This window comes from Phyllobates terribilis, unplaced genomic scaffold (genome assembly GCF_046119375.1).
Source record: "Phyllobates terribilis strain yellow unplaced genomic scaffold, ASM4611937v1 Scaffold_986__1_contigs__length_492241, whole genome shotgun sequence".
Lineage (NCBI taxonomy): Eukaryota > Metazoa > Chordata > Amphibia > Anura > Dendrobatidae > Phyllobates > Phyllobates terribilis.
Window position 1 is genome coordinate 333,520 of NW_027363746.1, and position 15,857 is coordinate 349,376.

General features: G+C 45.1%; 12 non-coding genes across 12 annotated transcripts; all 12 read right to left on the reverse strand.

The window, feature by feature from the left end:
• Positions 1 to 1,061: 1,061 nt before the first annotated feature.
• LOC141241376 (U2 spliceosomal RNA) lies at positions 1,062 to 1,252 on the reverse strand. Its single transcript, XR_012306130.1, has one exon. It is a non-coding gene; the product is annotated as a U2 spliceosomal RNA (small nuclear RNA).
• Positions 1,253 to 2,370: 1,118 nt separating this feature from the next.
• On the reverse strand, positions 2,371 to 2,561 carry LOC141241130 (U2 spliceosomal RNA). Its single transcript, XR_012305915.1, has one exon. It is a non-coding gene; the product is annotated as a U2 spliceosomal RNA (small nuclear RNA).
• A 1,117-nt stretch (positions 2,562 to 3,678) lies between these two features.
• LOC141241033 (U2 spliceosomal RNA) lies at positions 3,679 to 3,869 on the reverse strand. Its single transcript, XR_012305822.1, has one exon. It is a non-coding gene; the product is annotated as a U2 spliceosomal RNA (small nuclear RNA).
• Positions 3,870 to 4,989: 1,120 nt separating this feature from the next.
• LOC141241131 (U2 spliceosomal RNA) lies at positions 4,990 to 5,180 on the reverse strand. Its single transcript, XR_012305916.1, has one exon. It is a non-coding gene; the product is annotated as a U2 spliceosomal RNA (small nuclear RNA).
• A 1,116-nt stretch (positions 5,181 to 6,296) lies between these two features.
• LOC141241132 (U2 spliceosomal RNA) lies at positions 6,297 to 6,487 on the reverse strand. Its single transcript, XR_012305917.1, has one exon. It is a non-coding gene; the product is annotated as a U2 spliceosomal RNA (small nuclear RNA).
• A 1,116-nt stretch (positions 6,488 to 7,603) lies between these two features.
• Positions 7,604 to 7,794, reverse strand: LOC141241133 (U2 spliceosomal RNA). Its single transcript, XR_012305918.1, has one exon. It is a non-coding gene; the product is annotated as a U2 spliceosomal RNA (small nuclear RNA).
• A 1,120-nt stretch (positions 7,795 to 8,914) lies between these two features.
• On the reverse strand, positions 8,915 to 9,105 carry LOC141241134 (U2 spliceosomal RNA). The gene has a single exon (XR_012305919.1). It is a non-coding gene; the product is annotated as a U2 spliceosomal RNA (small nuclear RNA).
• A 1,121-nt stretch (positions 9,106 to 10,226) lies between these two features.
• On the reverse strand, positions 10,227 to 10,417 carry LOC141241135 (U2 spliceosomal RNA). The gene has a single exon (XR_012305920.1). It is a non-coding gene; the product is annotated as a U2 spliceosomal RNA (small nuclear RNA).
• Positions 10,418 to 11,535: 1,118 nt separating this feature from the next.
• LOC141241137 (U2 spliceosomal RNA) lies at positions 11,536 to 11,726 on the reverse strand. Its single transcript, XR_012305922.1, has one exon. It is a non-coding gene; the product is annotated as a U2 spliceosomal RNA (small nuclear RNA).
• A 1,120-nt stretch (positions 11,727 to 12,846) lies between these two features.
• LOC141241138 (U2 spliceosomal RNA) lies at positions 12,847 to 13,037 on the reverse strand. Its single transcript, XR_012305923.1, has one exon. It is a non-coding gene; the product is annotated as a U2 spliceosomal RNA (small nuclear RNA).
• Positions 13,038 to 14,159: 1,122 nt separating this feature from the next.
• On the reverse strand, positions 14,160 to 14,350 carry LOC141241260 (U2 spliceosomal RNA). The gene has a single exon (XR_012306041.1). It is a non-coding gene; the product is annotated as a U2 spliceosomal RNA (small nuclear RNA).
• Positions 14,351 to 15,471: 1,121 nt separating this feature from the next.
• LOC141241140 (U2 spliceosomal RNA) lies at positions 15,472 to 15,662 on the reverse strand. Its single transcript, XR_012305924.1, has one exon. It is a non-coding gene; the product is annotated as a U2 spliceosomal RNA (small nuclear RNA).
• Between the last annotated feature and the right edge of the window lie 195 nt (positions 15,663 to 15,857).

The window sequence follows — 15,857 nt, forward strand, 5'->3', positions numbered from 1 at the left end:
AGATGGCCACCTGGACTCCCGTTAAGAAGACATGCTGTCAACCTCTAGATCCCTCACATGCCTGCACTTTTCGGCTTGCTGCTGCTGCAATCCACGCGTTTTAGATCTGCATAACTCCACCTCTTTTAGCACAGTACCCTCAACCCCCGGCTGTTCCCACCCGCCTCAACACCGTTGGAAGGGAGGAGAACCAATTAAGGCGGGGGGGGGGTGGAACGAGCAGCTGTCTACCCTTAGCAGGAGGGTTGCTGATTAATTACCTCTCCTGCTGCTGCTGCTGCTGGCTGTCCAGCAGCAGACTGAAGGTGGCTGCTGCTGTGCGCAGGTATATAAAGGCTCAGAGCCTATTATGACACGCGCAGCCAGCGTTCCATTGCCACATTCCGTCTACTGCAGGCGGGATACCTGGATGGCTGAATGTCACTGAGAAGCTCACAGAGACCGCCATAAGCAACAGTTTAAAAGAATGCCACAGACTAATCAACCAAACTTTTTGGGTTGGTTTCTCTTTTATAGTCTGCAGGCATTAAATGAAAGAAGTCAGTGTTCCAGCAGAGGGAGACAACGTTTCAGAAAAGGCATTGTAGCAAACCAAAAAAGAAATTTTAAGCGCAGCAGAGTAACCAGCTCACATACCTGTTAGCTCAGGTGAGTTTAAAAGGCTGCTGTTGATAACAAGGGCATTTGCTAAATAGATGGTGTGTGTGCAACAATATACTGAAAGGTCAATTATATTGTGCAGCTTATCTCACCACCTGTAGTTATTTAGGTGAAAGCTCCAAAATGCTTGCCTAATATGTCTGTTTATCCAAAAGGAAGTATAGAGGGAGAGCTAGATAGATAGCATTGCATTACAATACATTACATGGCAATGCAATGCACAGTTGCTGAAGTTGAACCAAAATGAGCTTGTCATCTGGCTTCTGCAACTTTTAACATGAAAAATCCAATGAGGAGAAGATAAGCAAAGCCAAAGAGTCCATCCCAAAATCCGACAAACAAGCAAAATGAACAAAAAGCATTGAATTCAATTCTTTCTGATTTTAGAAACTGCATTAAAGAAGGGGTGCACCGGTCCTGGAGATACTGCAATACCAGGTCAATGCGTGGAGTGGAAAGAGCAAGCTCTTTTTCCATCTCCCTGTTCTAAAAATCCATTTAATATATGGTCCCCAGATAGGGGACGTATCAGATATTAAACTGATAAGAACAGATACTACACTTGATCTTAGCCAAAAGGCCGAGAAGCGATAACCAGAATTGGTTTCCGACTACGGTGCCACCCAAGGATTCTGAAAAGTCCATTTGTGGAGATGGCCACCTGGACTCCCGTTAAGAAGACATGCTGTCAACCTCTAGATCCCTCACATGCCTGCACTTTTCGGCTTGCTGCTGCTGCAATCCACGCGTTTTAGATCTGCATAACTCCACCTCTTTTAGCACAGTACCCTCAACCCCTGGCTGTTCCCACCCGCCTCAACACCGTTGGAAGGGAGGAGAACCAATTAAGGCGGGGGGGGTGGAACGAGCAGCTGTCTACCCTTCGCAGGAGGGTTGCTGATTAATTACCTCTCCTGCTGCTGCTGCTGCTGGCTGTCCAGCAGCAGACTGAAGGTGGCTGCTGCTGTGCGCAGGTATATAAAGGCTCAGAGCCTATTATGACACGCGCAGCCAGCGTTCCATTGCCACATTCCGTCTACTGCAGGCGGGATACCTGGATGGCTGAATGTCACTGAGAAGCTCACAGAGACCGCCATAAGCAACAGTTTAAAAGAATGCCACAGACTAATCAACCAAACTTTTTGGGTTGGTTTCTCTTTTATAGTCTGCAGGCATTAAATGAAAGAAGTCAGTGTTCCAGCAGAGGGAGACAACGTTTCAGAAAAGGCATTGTAGCAAACCAAAAAAGAAATTTTAAGCGCAGCAGAGTAACCAGCTCACATACCTGTTAGCTCAGGTGAGTTTAAAAGGCTGCTGTTGATAACAAGGGCATTTGCTAAATAGATGGTGTGTGTGCAACAATATACTGAAAGGTCAATTATATTGTGCAGCTTATCTCACCACCTGTAGTTATTTAGGTGAAAGCTCCAAAATGCTTGCCTAATATGTCTGTTTATCCAAAAGGAAGTATAGAGGGAGAGCTAGATAGATAGCATTGCATTACATTACATTACATGGCAATGCAATGCACAGTTGCTGAAGTTGAACCAAAATGAGCTTGTCATCTGGCTTCTGCAACTTTTAACATGAAAAATCCAATGAGGAGAAGAAAAGCAAAGCCAAAGAGTCCATCCCAAAATCCGACAAACAAGCAAAATGAACAAAAAGCATTGAATTCAATTCTTTCTGATTTTAGAAACTGCATTAAAGAAGGGGTGCACCGGTCCTGGAGATACTGCAATACCAGGTCAATGCGTGGAGTGGACAGAGCAAGCTCTTTTTCCATCTCCCTGTTCTAAAAATCCATTTAATATATGGTCCCCAGATAGGGGACGTATCAGATATTAAACTGATAAGAACAGATACTACACTTGATCTTAGCCAAAAGGCCGAGAAGCGATAACCAGAATTGGTTTCCGACTACGGTGCCACCCAAGGATTCTGAAAAGTCCATTTGTGGAGATGGCCACCTGGACTCCCGTTAAGAAGACATGCTGTCAACCTCTAGATCCCTCACATGCCTGCACTTTTCGGCTTGCTGCTGCTGCAATCCACGCGTTTTAGATCTGCATAACTCCACCTCTTTTAGCACAGTACCCTCAACCCCCGGCTGTTCCCACCCGCCTCAACACCGTTGGAAGGGAGGAGAACCAATTAAGGCGGGGGGGGGGGGGTGTAACGAGCAGCTGTCTACCCTTAGCAGGAGGGTTGCTGATTAATTACCTCTCCTGCTGCTGCTGGCTGTCCAGCAGCAGACTGAAGGTGGCTGCTGCTGTGCGCAGGTATATAAAGGCTCAGAGCCTATTATGACACGCGCAGCCAGCGTTCCATTGCCACATTCCGTCTACTGCAGGCGGGATACCTGGATGGCTGAATGTCACTGAGAAGCTCACAGAGACCGCCATAAGCAACAGTTTAAAAGAATGCCACAGACTAATCAACCAAACTTTTTGGGTTGGTTTCTCTTTTATAGTCTGCAGGCATTAAATGAAAGAAGTCAGTGTTCCAGCAGAGGGAGACAACGTTTCAGAAAAGGCATTGTAGCAAACCAAAAAAGAAATTTTAAGCGCAGCAGAGTAACCAGCTCACATACCTGTTAGCTCAGGTGAGTATAAAAGGCTGCTGTTGATAACAAGGGCATTTGCTAAATAGATGGTGTGTGTGCAACAATATACTGAAAGGTCAATTATATTGTGCAGCTTATCTCACCACCTGTAGTTATTTAGGTGAAAGCTCCAAAATGCTTGCCTAATATGTCTGTTTATCCAAAAGGAAGTATAGAGGGAGAGCTAGATAGATAGCATTGCATTACATTACATTACATGGCAATGCAATGCACAGTTGCTGAAGTTGAACCAAAATGAGCTTGTCATCTGGCTTCTGCAACTTTTAACATGAAAAATCCAATGAGGAGAAGATAAGCAAAGCCAAAGAGTCCATCCCAAAATCCGACAAACAAGCAAAATGAACAAAAAGCATTGAATTCAATTCTTTCTGATTTTAGAAACTGCATTAAAGAAGGGGTGCACCGGTCCTGGAGATACTGCAATACCAGGTCAATGCGTGGAGTGGAAAGAGCAAGCTCTTTTTCCATCTCCCTGTTCTAAAAATCCATTTAATATATGGTCCCCAGATAGGGGACGTATCAGATATTAAACTGATAAGAACAGATACTACACTTGATCTTAGCCAAAAGGCCGAGAAGCGATAACCAGAATTGGTTTCCGACTACGGTGCCACCCAAGGATTCTGAAAAGTCCATTTGTGGAGATGGCCACCTGGACTCCCGTTAAGAAGACATGCTGTCAACCTCTAGATCCCTCACATGCCTGCACTTTTCGGCTTGCTGCTGCTGCAATCCACGCGTTTTAGATCTGCATAACTCCACTTCTTTTAGCACAGTACCCTCAACCCCCGGCTGTTCCCACCCGCCTCAACACCGTTGGAAGGGAGGAGAACCAATTAAGGCGGGGGGGGGGTGGAACGAGCAGCTGTCTACCCTTCGCAGGAGGGTTGCTGATTAATTACCTCTCCTGCTGCTGCTGCTGCTGGCTGTCCAGCAGCAGACTGAAGGTGGCTGCTGCTGTGCGCAGGTATATAAAGGCTCAGAGCCTATTATGACACGCGCAGCCAGCGTTCCATTGCCACATTCCGTCTACTGCAGGCGGGATACCTGGATGGCTGAATGTCACTGAGAAGCTCACAGAGACCGCCATAAGCAACAGTTTAAAAGAATGCCACAGACTAATCAACCAAACTTTTTGGGTTGGTTTCTCTTTTATAGTCTGCAGGCATTAAATGAAAGAAGTCAGTGTTCCAGCAGAGGGAGACAACGTTTCAGAAAAGGCATTGTAGCAAACCAAAAAAGAAATTTTAAGCGCAGCAGAGTAACCAGCTCACATACCTGTTAGCTCAGGTGAGTTTAAAAGGCTGCTGTTGATAACAAGGGCATTTGCTAAATAGATGGTGTGTGTGCAACAATATACTGAAAGGTCAATTATATTGTGCAGCTTATCTCACCACCTGTAGTTATTTAGGTGAAAGCTCCAAAATGCTTGCCTAATATGTCTGTTTATCCAAAAGGAAGTATAGAGGGAGAGCTAGATAGATAGCATTGCATTACATTACATTACATGGCAATGCAATGCACAGTTGCTGAAGTTGAACCAAAATGAGCTTGTCATCTGGCTTCTGCAACTTTTAACATGAAAAATCCAATGAGGAGAAGAAAAGCAAAGCCAAAGAGTCCATCCCAAAATCCGACAAACAAGCAAAATGAACAAAAAGCATTGAATTCAATTCTTTCTGATTTTAGAAACTGCATTAAAGAAGGGGTGCACCGGTCCTGGAGATACTGCAATACCAGGTCAATGCGTGGAGTGGACAGAGCAAGCTCTTTTTCCATCTCCCTGTTCTAAAAATCCATTTAATATATGGTCCCCAGATAGGGGACGTATCAGATATTAAACTGATAAGAACAGATACTACACTTGATCTTAGCCAAAAGGCCGAGAAGCGATAACCAGAATTGGTTTCCGACTACGGTGCCACCCAAGGATTCTGAAAAGTCCATTTGTGGAGATGGCCACCTGGACTCCCGTTAAGAAGACATGCTGTCAACCTCTAGATCCCTCACATGCCTGCACTTTTCGGCTTGCTGCTGCTGCAATCCACGCGTTTTAGATCTGCATAACTCCACCTCTTTTAGCACAGTACCCTCAACCCCCGGCTGTTCCCACCCGCCTCAACACCGTTGGAAGGGAGGAGAACCAATTAAGGCGGGGGGGGGGGGTGTAACGAGCAGCTGTCTACCCTTAGCAGGAGGGTTGCTGATTAATTACCTCTCCTGCTGCTGCTGGCTGTCCAGCAGCAGACTGAAGGTGGCTGCTGCTGTGCGCAGGTATATAAAGGCTCAGAGCCTATTATGACACGCGCAGCCAGCGTTCCATTGCCACATTCCGTCTACTGCAGGCGGGATACCTGGATGGCTGAATGTCACTGAGAAGCTCACAGAGACCGCCATAAGCAACAGTTTAAAAGAATGCCACAGACTAATCAACCAAACTTTTTGGGTTGGTTTCTCTTTTATAGTCTGCAGGCATTAAATGAAAGAAGTCAGTGTTCCAGCAGAGGGAGACAACGTTTCAGAAAAGGCATTGTAGCAAACCAAAAAAGAAATTTTAAGCGCAGCAGAGTAACCAGCTCACATACCTGTTAGCTCAGGTGAGTTTAAAAGGCTGCTGTTGATAACAAGGGCATTTGCTAAATAGATGGTGTGTGTGCAACAATATACTGAAAGGTCAATTATATTGTGCAGCTTATCTCACCACCTGTAGTTATTTAGGTGAAAGCTCCAAAATGCTTGCCTAATATGTCTGTTTATCCAAAAGGAAGTATAGAGGGAGAGCTAGATAGATAGCATTGCATTACATTACATTACATGGCAATGCAATGCACAGTTGCTGAAGTTGAACCAAAATGAGCTTGTCATCTGGCTTCTGCAACTTTTAACATGAAAAATCCAATGAGGAGAAGAAAAGCAAAGCCAAAGAGTCCATCCCAAAATCCGACAAACAAGCAAAATGAACAAAAAGCATTGAATTCAATTCTTTCTGATTTTAGAAACTGCATTAAAGAAGGGGTGCACCGGTCCTGGAGATACTGCAATACCAGGTCAATGCGTGGAGTGGACAGAGCAAGCTCTTTTTCCATCTCCCTGTTCTAAAAATCCATTTAATATATGGTCCCCAGATAGGGGACGTATCAGATATTAAACTGATAAGAACAGATACTACACTTGATCTTAGCCAAAAGGCCGAGAAGCGATAACCAGAATTGGTTTCCGACTACGGTGCCACCCAAGGATTCTGAAAAGTCCATTTGTGGAGATGGCCACCTGGACTCCCGTTAAGAAGACATGCTGTCAACCTCTAGATCCCTCACATGCCTGCACTTTTCGGCTTGCTGCTGCTGCAATCCACGCGTTTTAGATCTGCATAACTCCACCTCTTTTAGCACAGTACCCTCAACCCCCGGCTGTTCCCACCCGCCTCAACACCGTTGGAAGGGAGGAGAACCAATTAAGGCGGGGGGGGGGGGTGTAACGAGCAGCTGTCTACCCTTAGCAGGAGGGTTGCTGATTAATTACCTCTCCTGCTGCTGCTGGCTGTCCAGCAGCAGACTGAAGGTGGCTGCTGCTGTGCGCAGGTATATAAAGGCTCAGAGCCTATTATGACACGCGCAGCCAGCGTTCCATTGCCACATTCCGTCTACTGCAGGCGGGATACCTGGATGGCTGAATGTCACTGAGAAGCTCACAGAGACCGCCATAAGCAACAGTTTAAAAGAATGCCACAGACTAATCAACCAAACTTTTTGGGTTGGTTTCTCTTTTATAGTCTGCAGGCATTAAATGAAAGAAGTCAGTGTTCCAGCAGAGGGAGACAACGTTTCAGAAAAGGCATTGTAGCAAACCAAAAAAGAAATTTTAAGCGCAGCAGAGTAACCAGCTCACATACCTGTTAGCTCAGGTGAGTTTAAAAGGCTGCTGTTGATAACAAGGGCATTTGCTAAATAGATGGTGTGTGTGCAACAATATACTGAAAGGTCAATTATATTGTGCAGCTTATCTCACCACCTGTAGTTATTTAGGTGAAAGCTCCAAAATGCTTGCCTAATATGTCTGTTTATCCAAAAGGAAGTATAGAGGGAGAGCTAGATAGATAGCATTGCATTACATTACATTACATGGCAATGCAATGCACAGTTGCTGAAGTTGAACCAAAATGAGCTTGTCATCTGGCTTCTGCAACTTTTAACATGAAAAATCCAATGAGGAGAAGAAAAGCAAAGCCAAAGAGTCCATCCCAAAATCCGACAAACAAGCAAAATGAACAAAAAGCATTGAATTCAATTCTTTCTGATTTTAGAAACTGCATTAAAGAAGGGGTGCACCGGTCCTGGAGATACTGCAATACCAGGTCAATGCGTGGAGTGGACAGAGCAAGCTCTTTTTCCATCTCCCTGTTCTAAAAATCCATTTAATATATGGTCCCCAGATAGGGGACGTATCAGATATTAAACTGATAAGAACAGATACTACACTTGATCTTAGCCAAAAGGCCGAGAAGCGATAACCAGAATTGGTTTCCAACTACGGTGCCACCCAAGGATTCTGAAAAGTCCATTTGTGGAGATGGCCACCTGGACTCCCGTTAAGAAGACATGCTGTCAACCTCTAGATCCCTCACATGCCTGCACTTTTCGGCTTGCTGCTGCTGCAATCCACGCGTTTTAGATCTGCATAACTCCACCTCTTTTAGCACAGTACCCTCAACCCCCGGCTGTTCCCACCCGCCTCAACACCGTTGGAAGGGAGGAGAACCAATTAAGGCGGGGGGGGGGTGGAACGAGCAGCTGTCTACCCTTAGCAGGAGGGTTGCTGATTAATTACCTCTCCTGCTGCTGCTGCTGCTGGCTGTCCAGCAGCAGACTGAAGGTGGCTGCTGCTGTGCGCAGGTATATAAAGGCTCAGAGCCTATTATGACACGCGCAGCCAGCGTTCCATTGCCACATTCCGTCTACTGCAGGCGGGATACCTGGATGGCTGAATGTCACTGAGAAGTTCACAGAGACCGCCATAAGCAACAGTTTAAAAGAATGCCACAGACTAATCAACCAAACTTTTTGGGTTGGTTTCTCTTTTATAGTCTGCAGGCATTAAATGAAAGAAGTCAGTGTTCCAGCAGAGGGAGACAACGTTTCAGAAAAGGCATTGTAGCAAACCAAAAAAGAAATTTTAAGCGCAGCAGAGTAACCAGCTCACATACCTGTTAGCTCAGGTGAGTTTAAAAGGCTGCTGATGATAACAAGGGCATTTGCTAAATAGATGGTGTGTGTGCAACAATATACTGAAAGGTCAATTATATTGTGCAGCTTATCTCACCACCTGTAGTTATTTAGGTGAAAGCTCCAAAATGCTTGCCTAATATGTCTGTTTATCCAAAAGGAAGTATAGAGGGAGAGCTAGATAGATAGCATTGCATTACATTACATTACATGGCAATGCAATGCACAGTTGCTGAAGTTGAACCAAAATGAGCTTGTCATCTGGCTTCTGCAACTTTTAACATGAAAAATCCAATGAGGAGAAGAAAAGCAAAGCCAAAGAGTCCATCCCAAAATCCGACAAACAAGCAAAATGAACAAAAAGCATTGAATTCAATTCTTTCTGATTTTAGAAACTGCATTAAAGAAGGGGTGCACCGGTCCTGGAGATACTGCAATACCAGGTCAATGCGTGGAGTGGACAGAGCAAGCTCTTTTTCCATCTCCCTGTTCTAAAAATCCATTTAATATATGGTCCCCAGATAGGGGACGTATCAGATATTAAACTGATAAGAACAGATACTACACTTGATCTTAGCCAAAAGGCCGAGAAGCGATAACCAGAATTGGTTTCCGACTACGGTGCCACCCAAGGATTCTGAAAAGTCCATTTGTGGAGATGGCCACCTGGACTCCCGTTAAGAAGACATGCTGTCAACCTCTAGATCCCTCACATGCCTGCACTTTTCGGCTTGCTGCTGCTGCAATCCACGCGTTTTAGATCTGCATAACTCCACCTCTTTTAGCACAGTACCCTCAACCCCCGGCTGTTCCCACCCGCCTCAACACCGTTGGAAGGGAGGAGAACCAATTAAGGCGGGGGGGGGGGTGGAACGAGCAGCTGTCTACCCTTAGCAGGAGGGTTGCTGATTAATTACCTCTCCTGCTGCTGCTGCTGCTGGCTGTCCAGCAGCAGACTGAAGGTGGCTGCTGCTGTGCGCAGGTATATAAAGGCTCAGAGCCTATTATGACACGCGCAGCCAGCGTTCCATTGCCACATTCCGTCTACTGCAGGCGGGATACCTGGATGGCTGAATGTCACTGAGAAGCTCACAGAGACCGCCATAAGCAACAGTTTAAAAGAATGCCACAGACTAATCAACCAAACTTTTTGGGTTGGTTTCTCTTTTATAGTCTGCAGGCATTAAATGAAAGAAGTCAGTGTTCCAGCAGAGGGAGACAACGTTTCAGAAAAGGCATTGTAGCAAACCAAAAAAGAAATTTTAAGCTCAGCAGAGTAACCAGCTCACATACCTGTTAGCTCAGGTGAGTTTAAAAGGCTGCTGTTGATAACAAGGGCATTTGCTAAATAGATGGTGTGTGTGCAACAATATACTGAAAGGTCAATTATATTGTGCAGCTTATCTCACCACCTGTAGTTATTTAGGTGAAAGCTCCAAAATGCTTGCCTAATATGTCTGTTTATCCAAAAGGAAGTATAGAGGGAGAGCTAGATAGATAGCATTGCATTACATTACATTACATGGCAATGCAATGCACAGTTGCTGAAGTTGAACCAAAATGAGCTTGTCATCTGGCTTCTGCAACTTTTAACATGAAAAATCCAATGAGGAGAAGAAAAGCAAAGCCAAAGAGTCCATCCCAAAATCCGACAAACAAGCAAAATGAACAAAAAGCATTGAATTCAATTCTTTCTAATTTTAGAAACTGCATTAAAGAAGGGGTGCACCGGTCCTGGAGATACTGCAATACCAGGTCAATGCGTGGAGTGGACAGAGCAAGCTCTTTTTCCATCTCCCTGTTCTAAAAATCCATTTAATATATGGTCCCCAGATAGGGGACGTATCAGATATTAAACTGATAAGAACAGATACTACACTTGATCTTAGCCAAAAGGCCGAGAAGCGATAACCAGAATTGGTTTCCGACTACGGTGCCACCCAAGGATTCTGAAAAGTCCATTTGTGGAGATGGCCACCTGGACTCCCGTTAAGAAGACATGCTGTCAACCTCTAGATCCCTCACATGCCTGCACTTTTCGGCTTGCTGCTGCTGCAATCCACGCGTTTTAGATCTGCATAACTCCACCTCTTTTAGCACAGTACCCTCAACCCCCGGCTGTTCCCACCCGCCTCAACACCGTTGGAAGGGAGGAGAACCAATTAAGGCGGGGGGGGGGGTGGAACGAGCAGCTGTCTACCCTTAGCAGGAGGGTTGCTGATTAATTACCTCTCCTGCTGCTGCTGCTGGCTGTCCAGCAGCAGACTGAAGGTGGCTGCTGCTGTGCGCAGGTATATAAAGGCTCAGAGCCTATTATGACACGCGCAGCCAGCGTTCCATTGCCACATTCCGTCTACTGCAGGCGGGATACCTGGATGGCTGAATGTCACTGAGAAGCTCACAGAGACCGCCATAAGCAACAGTTTAAAAGAATGCCACAGACTAATCAACCAAACTTTTTGGGTTGGTTTCTCTTTTATAGTCTGCAGGCATTAAATGAAAGAAGTCAGTGTTCCAGCAGAGGGAGACAACGTTTCAGAAAAGGCATTGTAGCAAACCAAAAAAGAAATTTTAAGCTCAGCAGAGTAACCAGCTCACATACCTGTTAGCTCAGGTGAGTTTAAAAGGCTGCTGTTGATAACAAGGGCATTTGCTAAATAGATGGTGTGTGTGCAACAATATACTGAAAGGTCAATTATATTGTGCAGCTTATCTCACCACCTGTAGTTATTTAGGTGAAAGCTCCAAAATGCTTGCCTAATATGTCTGTTTATCCAAAAGGAAGTATAGAGGGAGAGCTAGATAGATAGCATTGCATTACATTACATTACATGGCAATGCAATGCACAGTTGCTGAAGTTGAACCAAAATGAGCTTGTCATCTGGCTTCTGCAACTTTTAACATGAAAAATCCAATGAGGAGAAGAAAAGCAAAGCCAAAGAGTCCATCCCAAAATCCGACAAACAAGCAAAATGAACAAAAAGCATTGAATTCAATTCTTTCTAATTTTAGAAACTGCATTAAAGAAGGGGTGCACCGGTCCTGGAGATACTGCAATACCAGGTCAATGCGTGGAGTGGACAGAGCAAGCTCTTTTTCCATCTCCCTGTTCTAAAAATCCATTTAATATATGGTCCCCAGATAGGGGACGTATCAGATATTAAACTGATAAGAACAGATACTACACTTGATCTTAGCCAAAAGGCCGAGAAGCGATAACCAGAATTGGTTTCCGACTACGGTGCCACCCAAGGATTCTGAAAAGTCCATTTGTGGAGATGGCCACCTGGACTCCCGTTAAGAAGACATGCTGTCAACCTCTAGATCCCTCACATGCCTGCACTTTTCGGCTTGCTGCTGCTGCAATCCACGCGTTTTAGATCTGCATAACTCCACCTCTTTTAGCACAGTACCCTCAACCCCCGGCTGTTCCCACCCGCCTCAACACCGTTGGAAGGGAGGAGAACCAATTAAGGCGGGGGGGGGGTGGAACGAGCAGCTGTCTACCCTTAGCAGGAGGGTTGCTGATTAATTACCTCTCCTGCTGCTGCTGCTGCTGGCTGTCCAGCAGCAGACTGAAGGTGGCTGCTGCTGTGCGCAGGTATATAAAGGCTCAGAGCCTATTATGACACGCGCAGCCAGCGTTCCATTGCCACATTCCGTCTACTGCAGGCGGGATACCTGGATGGCTGAATGTCACTGAGAAGCTCACAGAGACCGCCATAAGCAACAGTTTAAAAGAATGCCACAGACTAATCAACCAAACTTTTTGGGTTGGTTTCTCTTTTATAGTCTGCAGGCATTAAATGAAAGAAGTCAGTGTTCCAGCAGAGGGAGACAACGTTTCAGAAAAGGCATTGTAGCAAACCAAAAAAGAAATTTTAAGCTCAGCAGAGTAACCAGCTCACATACCTGTTAGCTCAGGTGAGTTTAAAAGGCTGCTGTTGATAACAAGGGCATTTGCTAAATAGATGGTGTGTGTGCAACAATATACTGAAAGGTCAATTATATTGTGCAGCTTATCTCACCACCTGTAGTTATTTAGGTGAAAGCTCCAAAATGCTTGCCTAATATGTCTGTTTATCCAAAAGGAAGTATAGAGGGAGAGCTAGATAGATAGCATTGCATTACATTACATTACATGGCAATGCAATGCACAGTTGCTGAAGTTGAACCAAAATGAGCTTGTCATCTGGCTTCTGCAACTTTTAACATGAAAAATCCAATGAGGAGAAGAAAAGCAAAGCCAAAGAGTCCATCCCAAAATCCGACAAACAAGCAAAATGAACAAAAAGCATTGAATTCAATTCTTTCTGATTTTAGAAACTGCATTAAAGAAGGGGTGCACCGGTCCTGGAGATACTGCAATACCAGGTCAATGCGTGGAGTGGACAGAGCAAGCTCTTTTTCCATCTCCCTGTTCTAAAAATCCATTTAATATATGGTCCCCAGATAGGGGACGTATCAGATATTAAACTGATAAGAACAGATACTACACTTGATCTTAGCCAAAAGGCCGAGAAGCGATAACCAGAATTGGTTTCCGACTACGGTGCCACCCAAGGATTCTGAAAAGTCCATTTGTGGAGATGGCCACCTGGACTCCCGTTAAGAAGACATGCTGTCAACCTCTAGATCCCTCACATGCCTGCACTTTTCGGCTTGCTGCTGCTGCAATCCACGCGTTTTAGATCTGCATAACTCCACCTCTTTTAGCACAGTACCCTCAACCCCCGGCTGTTCCCACCCGCCTCAACACCGTTGGAAGGGAGGAGAACCAATTATGGCGGGGGGGGGGGGTGGAACGAGCAGCTGTCTACCCTTAGCAGGAGGGTTGCTGATTAATTACCTCTCCTGCTGCTGCTGCTGCTGGCTGTCCAGCAGCAGACTGAAGGTGGCTGCTGCTGTGCGCAGGTATATAAAGGCTCAGAGCCTATTATGACACGCGCAGCCAGCGTTCCATTGCCACATTCCGTCTACTGCAGGCGGGATACCTGGATGGCTGAATGTCACTGAGAAGCTCACAGAGACCGCCATAAGCAACAGTTTAAAAGAATGCCACAGACTAATCAACCAAACTTTTTGGGTTGGTTTCTCTTTTATAGTCTGCAGGCATTAAATGAAAGAAGTCAGTGTTGCAGCAGAGGGAGACAACGTTTCAGAAAAGGCATTGTAGCAAACCAAAAAAGAAATTTTAAGCGCAGCAGAGTAACCAGCTCACATACCTGTTAGCTCAGGTGAGTTTAAAAGGCTGCTGTTGATAACAAGGGCATTTGCTAAATAGATGGTGTGTGTGCAACAATATACTGAAAGGTCAATTATATTGTGCAGCTTATCTCACCACCTGTAGTCATTTAGGTGAAAGCTCCAAAATGCTTGCCTAATATGTCTGTTTATCCAAAAGGAAGTATAGAGGGAGAGCTAGATAGATAGCATTGCATTACATTACATTACATGGCAATGCAATGCACAGTTGCTGAAGTTGAACCAAAATGAGCTTGTCATCTGGCTTCTGCAACTTTTAACATGAAAAATCCAATGAGGAGAAGAAAAGCAAAGCCAAAGAGTCCATCCCAAAATCCGACAAACAAGCAAAATGAACAAAAAGCATTGAATTCAATTCTTTCTGATTTTAGAAACTGCATTAAAGAAGGGGTGCACCGATCCTGGAGATACTGCAATACCAGGTCAATGCGTGGAGTGGACAGAGCAAGCTCTTTTTCCATCTCCCTGTTCTAAAAATCCATTTAATATATGGTCCCCAGATAGGGGACGTATCAGATATTAAACTGATAAGAACAGATACTACACTTGATCTTAGCCAAAAGGCCGAGAAGCGATAACCAGAATTGGTTTCCGACTACGGTGCCACCCAAGGATTCTGAAAAGTCCATTTGTGGAGATGGCCACCTGGACTCCCGTTAAGAAGACATGCTGTCAACCTCTAGATCCCTCACATGCCTGCACTTTTCGGCTTGCTGCTGCTGCAATCCACGCGTTTTAGATCTGCATAACTCCACCTCTTTTAGCACAGTACCCTCAACCCCCGGCTGTTCCCACCCGCCTCAACACCGTTGGAAGGGAGGAGAACCAATTAAGGCGGGGGGGGGGGTGGAACGAGCAGCTGTCTACCCTTAGCAGGAGGGTTGCTGATTAATTACCTCTCCTGCTGCTGCTGCTGCTGGCTGTCCAGCAGCAGACTGAAGGTGGCTGCTGCTGTGCGCAGGTATATAAAGGCTCAGAGCCTATTATGACACGCGCAGCCAGCGTTCCATTGCCACATTCCGTCTACTGCAGGCGGGATACCTGGATGGCTGAATGTCACTGAGAAGCTCACAGAGACCGCCATAAGCAACAGTTTAAAAGAATGCCACAGACTAATCAACCAAACTTTTTGGGTTGGTTTCTCTTTTATAGTCTGCAGGCATTAAATGAAAGAAGTCAGTGTTCCAGCAGAGGGAGACAACGTTTCAGAAAAGGCATTGTAGCAAACCAAAAAAGAAATTTTAAGCGCAGCAGAGTAACCAGCTCACATACCTGTTAGCTCAGGTGAGTTTAAAAGGCTGCTGTTGATAACAAGGGCATTTGCTAAATAGATGGTGTGTGTGCAACAATATACTGAAAGGTCAATTATATTGTGCAGCTTATCTCACCACCTGTAGTTATTTAGGTGAAAGCTCCAAAATGCTTGCCTAATATGTCTGTTTATCCAAAAGGAAGTATAGAGGGAGAGCTAGATAGATAGCATTGCATTACATTACATTACATGGCAATGCAATGCACAGTTGCTGAAGTTGAACCAAAATGAGCTTGTCATCTGGCTTCTGCAACTTTTAACATGAAAAATCCAATGAGGAGAAGAAAAGCAAAGCCAAAGAGTCCATCCCAAAATCCGACAAACAAGCAAAATGAACAAAAAGCATTGAATTCAATTCTTTCTGATTTTAGAAACTGCATTAAAGAAGGGGTGCACCGGTCCTGGAGATACTGCAATACCAGGTCAATGCGTGGAGTGGACAGAGCAAGCTCTTTTTCCATCTCCCTGTTCTAAAAATCCATTTAATATATGGTCCCCAGATAGGGGACGTATCAGATATTAAACTGATAAGAACAGATACTACACTTGATCTTAGCCAAAAGGCCGAGAAGCGATAACCAGAATTGGTTTCCGACTACGGTGCCACCCAAGGATTCTGAAAAGTCCATTTGTGGAGATGGCCACCTGGACTCCCGTTAAGAAGACATGCTGTCAACCTCTAGATCCCTCACATGCCTGCACTTTTCGGCTTGCTGCTGCTGCAATCCACGCGTTTTAGATCTGCATAACTCCACCTCTTTTAGCACAGTA